This window comes from Myotis lucifugus, unplaced genomic scaffold (genome assembly GCF_000147115.1).
Source record: "Myotis lucifugus unplaced genomic scaffold, Myoluc2.0 scaffold_690, whole genome shotgun sequence".
NCBI lineage: Eukaryota > Metazoa > Chordata > Mammalia > Chiroptera > Vespertilionidae > Myotis > Myotis lucifugus.
The window spans coordinates 223,641-230,306 of record NW_005871738.1 but is presented as its reverse complement, the minus strand read 5'-3'; the positions used below and the strand labels follow the sequence as shown (position 1 = coordinate 230,306).

Sequence of the window (6,666 nt, the reverse complement as noted above, 5' to 3'; positions counted from 1 at the left end):
ACGCCCTGACCAGGGCCAGGGATCGAGACTACAACCGAGGTCCGTGCCCTTGACTGGAATCCAACCCAGGTCCCTTCAGTCCTCAGGCCAACACTCTATCCACTGGGCCAAACCGGCTAGGCTACTAGGGCAATAAAAAACATATTTTTAAAAATAAAAATAGAGGACCTTTGCAGAGAAAGCAAGGGGGGTTGGGGGGGGGGGGGGGGGAAGACTCAGGATAGGAATGGCGGCTCTAATTCCAATTGTGGCCTCCACGGCCGCTCCGGGGATTTCCCGGAACAGCAAGAAGAGGCCAGCCAGTCCTTCCCACAACGGCAGCAGCAGCAGCAGCAGCGGGGGATATGGCCCGGGTAAGAAGAAAAAAGTGTCCGCCTCTAGCTTTGCACAGGGTATCAGCATGGAAGCCATGAGTGAGAATCAAATGGTGCCCTCTGACTTTAGCACAGGACCTATGGAAAAAACTTCCAAACCTTTGCCATTTAAGGATCCCAACTTTGTGCACTCCGGCCGTGGTGGCGCGGTAGCTGGCAAGAAGAACAGAACCTGGAAGAACCTGAAACAAATCCTCGCTTCTGAAAGGGCATTGCCGTGGCAACTGAATGATCCTAACTACTTCAGTATTGATGCTCCTCCATCCTTCAAACCAGCTAAGAAGTATTCTGATGTTTCAGGTCTTCTTGCCAACTACACTGACCCGCAGAGCAAGCTGCGGTTCAGCACCATCGAAGAGTTTTCCTACACTCGGAGGCTGCCCTCCGATGTCACAGGCTACCTGGCCCTGCGGAAGGCCACAAGCATCGTGCCCTGAGCCTTGAGAAGTGGCGATGAAGTGGAAAACTTTCCAAGCCAGACTTGGACGCACGGTTTTGTTTCATGGAAACGCTCATTCCGCCGTCAGTCTGGAAATGTCAGCGCTGGCCCTTGGAAAGAATGTTTGGCTTTAAGGTGTGTGTTTTTTCTATGTTTTCCCTCCAAGTGTGATATTTCCTGTTGAGTTAAATTATATTTCACTTGTTGCCTCAAGTAAAGTCATTTGACAAGAAAAAATAAATAAATAAATAAATAAATAAAAATAAATAAAAGGTCACTGGATAGGCTTAATAGCAGAATATATTAGTAGATGACAGGAGGAAAAAAAATCTCAGTAAACTCGAAGATAGATCAATAGAAATGATATAAAGAGGAGAAAAAGTGAGGGAGGAGATTGAATAAAAGCCTCAGGCATAGGGCATAGTAAAAAAAATCTAACCCACGTTACTGACTGCCAGGAGAGGGAACAATGGGGCAGAAAAAAATATTTTAAAGAATAATGGCCCTGGTTGGTGTGGTGCAATGGTGAGCTCTGTCCCGTGCACCGAAAGGTCGCCGGTCCAATTCCCAGTCCGGGAACATACCCAGGTTTTGGGTTTGATCCCCAGTTGGGGTGTGTTTGGCAGGCAACTGATCTCTCTCTCTCTCTCTCTCTCTCTCTCCTTTCCTCTTTCACTGAAATCAGTAATAACATTTAAAAAGAGAAAACAATCATAAAAAAAGACATAAACTTACAAAATCAAAAATCTCAGGGAAACCCAAACAGGATAAAAAAAAAAACTATACCTCGGAATATAAAAGTCAAACTATTGAAAAGCAAAGACAGCCCTGGCCGGTTTGGCTCAGTGGATAAAGCGTCGGCCCGTGGACTGAAGGGTCCTGGGTTCAATTCTGGTCAAGAGCACATACCTTGGTTGCAGGTTCCCTGGCCCTAGTTGGGGTGTGTGCAGGAGGCAACCAATCGATGTGTCTCTCGTCTGTCTCTCCCTCTCCTTCCACTCTTTCTAAAAATCAATGGAAAAATATCCTTGAGGACTAACAACAACAAAAAAAGCAAAGATTAAAAAAAATCTGGAAAGCAACCAGAGAAAAGTCACACAAGGCTGCAAACTTATCAGAAACTGCGAAGGCCAGATTAGTCGGACATCTTGAAAGTGCTAAAAGAACAACGAACCTGTCACAGCAGAATCTTATATTCAGTGAAGCTCCCCTTCAGAAGTGAAGGCAGACAACTGCAATCACTTGTCATCAGCAGCACCGCTCTATGAGAGATGCTAAAGGAAGTTCTTCAGGCTGAAGGGAAATGATACTAGAGGGGAAAATCACTTTCAGGAAGGAAGGAGAGCATAGAAAATGCTAAATATCTAAGCAAATATAAAAGACTGTTTTCCTCGTACTTAAAAAAAATACAATGCATGTGTTTACAGCTAAAAATCTAATGAACACCCTAGCACCGTGGTCGGCTAACTGCGGCTCGCGAGCCACACGCGGCTCTTTGGCCCCTTGAGTGTGGCTTTTCCTAAGCCTTGGGAGTACCCTAATTAAGTTAATAACAATGTACCTACCTATATAGTTTAAGTTTAAAAAATTTGGCTCTCAAAAGAAATTTCAGTCGTTGTACTGTTGATATTTGGCTCTGTTGACTAATGAGTTTGCCGACCACGGCCCTAGCAGATTTGGCTCAGTGGATGGAGCGTTTGCCTGAGGACTGAAAGATCCTAGGTTCTATTCCGGTCAAGGGCACATGCCCAGGTTATGGGCTCGATCCCCAGTGGGGGGCGTGCAGGAGGCAGCTGATCAGTGATTCTCATTATTGATGTTTCTATCTCTCTTTCCCTCTCCCTTCCACTCTGAAATCAATATAAATATATTTTAAAAAAATAAATAAAAAGCTAATGAAACTATTAAAAGAATAGCAAAATAAACCCCAAGGAAATTAGAAAGTCAGGAAACAATATAGCTAAGAACAGAAGTTAATTAGGATTCAAACATATAATACAATCAATAAAGCCAGAAGTTCATTTAAAAGTGAAAAAGTGATGCCCGCAGGGGGTGGGAGGAGGACTCAGCGGGGAGAGGATCAATGGGAGGGGAAAAAAAGGGGGACGTCTGTAATGCTTTCAACAATAAAGATACATTTTTTAAAAAGTGAAAATTGACAACCCTATGGCAAGATGGCTGGAGAACAAATAACCAATACAGAAGCCCGGCTGGTTGTGGCTCGATCCCCAGTAGAGGGCGTGCAGGAGGCAGCCGTTCAATGATTCCCATCATTGATGTTTCTATCCCTCTCTCCCTCTCCCTTCTTTTCTCTGAAATCAATGAAAATATATACATATTAAACAATAGAGGAGACAAAATGGTGACATAACTCCAGAAATGGCAGACATTAAACAAGTCATAAAAATAAGATATTCTGAATATCTTTATTTGAAAATAGGTTTCTATGAAAATACTATTTACTAAAACTAAGTCAAGGAGAAATAGAAAACATGATTAGTCCTATAATTAATTATGGAATTGAATCAGTACATAACTATCTTCCTACAAAGAAAACACCTAGCATCTTGCCCTGACCAGTTCAGGTGAGTGCTGCCAAATACTAGTATTTGGAGAATAGATAATCCCATACTTTGAAAAACAAAACCAAAAAACAGAAAATGAGGGATTAATCTCAAACACTTTTGAGGCTAGCAAACCCCTGGAGAAAAAACAATGTTTCATAAAATTTAATATTAATTCATAGTAAAATAAGAGTACTTTCCTAACTTGATAAAAGTTTATTTAAAAACTATAGTGCCTGGCTGGGTGGCTCAGTTGGTTGCAGCATTGTCTTGTACACCAAAAGTTTGAGGATTTGATCCCTGGTTGGGGATCAAACACTCAACCTTTTTTTTTTTTTAATATATTTTATTGATTTTTTACAGAGAGGAAGGGAGAGGGATAGAGAGTTAGAAACATCGATGAGAGAGAAACATCGATCAGCTGCCTCCTGCACACTCCGCACTGGGTATGTGCCCGCAACCGAGGTACATGCCCTTGACTTGAATTGAACCTGGAACCTTCCAGTCCGCAGGCCAACGCTCTATCCACTGAGCCAAACCAGTTAGGGCCAAACACTTAACCTTTGATGAAATATCTGGAATTATGTTTGCTAACTGCCAATATTAGTTTCTTGGTGATGGAACTTTGAGATTTTTTTCTGTACGGGAGTCAACCCATCGATCTCTCGATCTCTCTCTCCCCTCCCTCCTTTCCACTCTCTCTCTAAAAAAAAAAAAAAAAAAAATCAATGGAAAACATATCCTTGGGTGAGGATTAACAACAACAACAAAGGAACATCACCAAGAAACCTCTGGGGAAGAGAGAAGGCCATGCTATGACAGGAGCATATAAGGGGCACCAAGATTCAATTTCTTAAAATGGGTGGGAGTATACACATGTTCTATTTTATTCTTTTTTAAAATATATATATTTTATTGATTTTTCACAGAGAGGACGGGAGAGGGATAGAGAGCTAGAAACATCGATGAGAGAGAGACATCGATCAGCTGCCTCCTGCACACTCCCTACTGGGGATGTGCCCGCAACCAAGGTACATGGCCTTAACCGGAATGGAACCTGGGACCTTTCAGTCTGCAGGCCGATGCTCTATCCACTGAGCCAAACTGGTTAGGGCTATTTTATTCTCTTTTAAAACACATAGTTAAAAAACACAAAAAGGGGAACACAAGAATACTATAATCAATATATACCATCTAAAGCAGGGGTCCTCAAACTACGGCCCGCGGGCCACATGCGGCCGGCCGAAAACATTTATCCGGCCCGCCGGGTGTTTTTACCGCCGCTGCCTGTCCTGCTTAGCAGCCGACTCGTCCCGGGCCCGCAGTGCGCATGTGTGGAATGTCTGAGGGACAGTGAACTGGCCCCCTGTTTAAAAAGTTTGAGGAGCCCTGTTCTAAAGTTTCATTGTTTTTTGTTAAAAAATAGCCTGACGTTGCCAACAGTTTTCATAATTTTTTTTTTAATGTTAGAGGGACCTTTTAGGAATATTTCTTATGGCAATCTATCAGTGATATGACATCCAGCAAATTTATGTTTCACTTAACTTTTTTTCTTCTAAAAAATTATTGAATCTATTAAATTATTGAAGGTATAGACTAAATGTTTTTCAGAAATTATGTTGAAACTTAATCCCAACTGTGATGGTGGGGTTTATTGTTTTTGTTTTTTTAATGTTTGGAAACCACTGCATTTTTAAAAATATATTTTTATTGATTTCAGAGAAGGGAGAGGGAGAGATAGAAATACCAATGATGAGAGAGGATCATTGATTGGCTGCCTCCTGCATGCCCCACTGGGAATTGAGCCCGCAACCCAGGCATGTGCCCTCAACCAGTCATGTGCCCTTGCTGACGCTCTATCCACTGAGCCAAATCGGCTAGGGCACAATGCGATGGTATTCGGATGTCAGGATCTGGGAGGTGCTTAGGTCATGAGGGTGGAATCAGTCCTCATGAGTAGAATTGTGTCCTTATAAAGAACCCCGAGAGTGCCCCTGCCCCTTCTGCTGTGTGAGGACAGAGTGAGTAGATGGCCGTCTATGAACCGGAAAGCACTCTCACCAGGCACCCAACCTGCCTGCACCTTTCTCTTGGAATCTCCAGCTTCCAGAGCGGAGAGAAATAAATGCATGTTCATAAGCCAGTCCATGGTGTGTTACAGCACCCAAACTTGACAGTGTGTAAATATCCCCATTATTATTAAACAATTTCTATCTAACTTTCTACCATCCTATAAATGTCTGGAATTACGTTTGTTAACTGCCAATATTAGTAGTTTCTTGGTGATGGGGCTTGAGATTTTTTTCTTTTTATAGTGCTCAGAAATCTAGCAAAATGTTATCTATTATCTGTAATTTTGGTGATAAATTAATAGATCTTGGCCAATATCACTTTCTGTTCTTTGAAATATGATTAAGCTTTAAAGAATAAAGGGTCACATAAGTTGCCAGTTAGTTCTTAGTTGGGGCGCTTACAAGAGGCAACCAGTCTGTGTTTCTCTCTCTCCCCCATCCTCTCTCTCTGAAATCAATAAACATATCCTCAAAACCAGGAGAAAAAAAATTCTGTCCTAACATGTCACCTTTCATTGTAATTATATCTTGAAAGTTATTCAATAAAGAAGGATAAAGGGGGGGGGGGGGGGAGAACACTACAAAAACATATCAGGTGAGGATTAGAATTAAATAAGTTAATTTAAAATATCTCACCCTAGCTGGTTTGGCTCAATGGGTAGAGTGTTGGCCTGTGGGCTTAAGGGTCCCAGGTTCGATTCCAGTCAAGGGCACATGCCCAGGTTGCAGGCTTGATCCCCAATAGGGGGCGTGCAGGAGGCAGCCAATCAATGTCTCTCTCATCACTGATGTTTCTATTTCTCTCTCCCTCTACCTTCCTCTCTTAAATCATTAAAAATATATAAAATAAAATATCTCAAGTAAACCAGAAATAACTTGCAGAGAATATAGAAAGCTGTTTTATCTACATGAAGGTGCTAATAAAAGAAATTATGCAATGGCCAACTGAAAACAGCAAATTAGCCCCAAATCCTTTAACTCCAGTTTTAAAACATATTACATTATAATCTTCTCATTGTCGGTTCGAGGACAAAACAAAAACTGGTTAGAAGTGACTTGAGAAACATGTAAAAAAAAATACCAAAAGAAAACCTGCCTCCTGGTGGTCGTGTTAAGCATAACTTTTCTTCTGTACCACATCTTCCTATACTTTTCCCAATTATCTCTATATAAAAGGCTAATATGCAAAGAGTCCCTGCAGGAGTTCAACGGTGAGA

At 41.8% G+C, this 6,666-nt stretch overlaps 1 pseudogene across 1 annotated transcript; it reads left to right on the top strand.

Annotated features, from left to right (window-relative positions):
• The first annotated feature begins 203 nt into the window (after window positions 1–203).
• Window positions 204–1,052, top strand: LOC102424682 (annotated as a pseudogene). The gene has a single exon (XR_001345941.2). The product of XR_001345941.2 is annotated as an INO80 complex subunit C pseudogene (transcript).
• The last annotated feature ends 5,614 nt before the right edge of the window (window positions 1,053–6,666 follow it).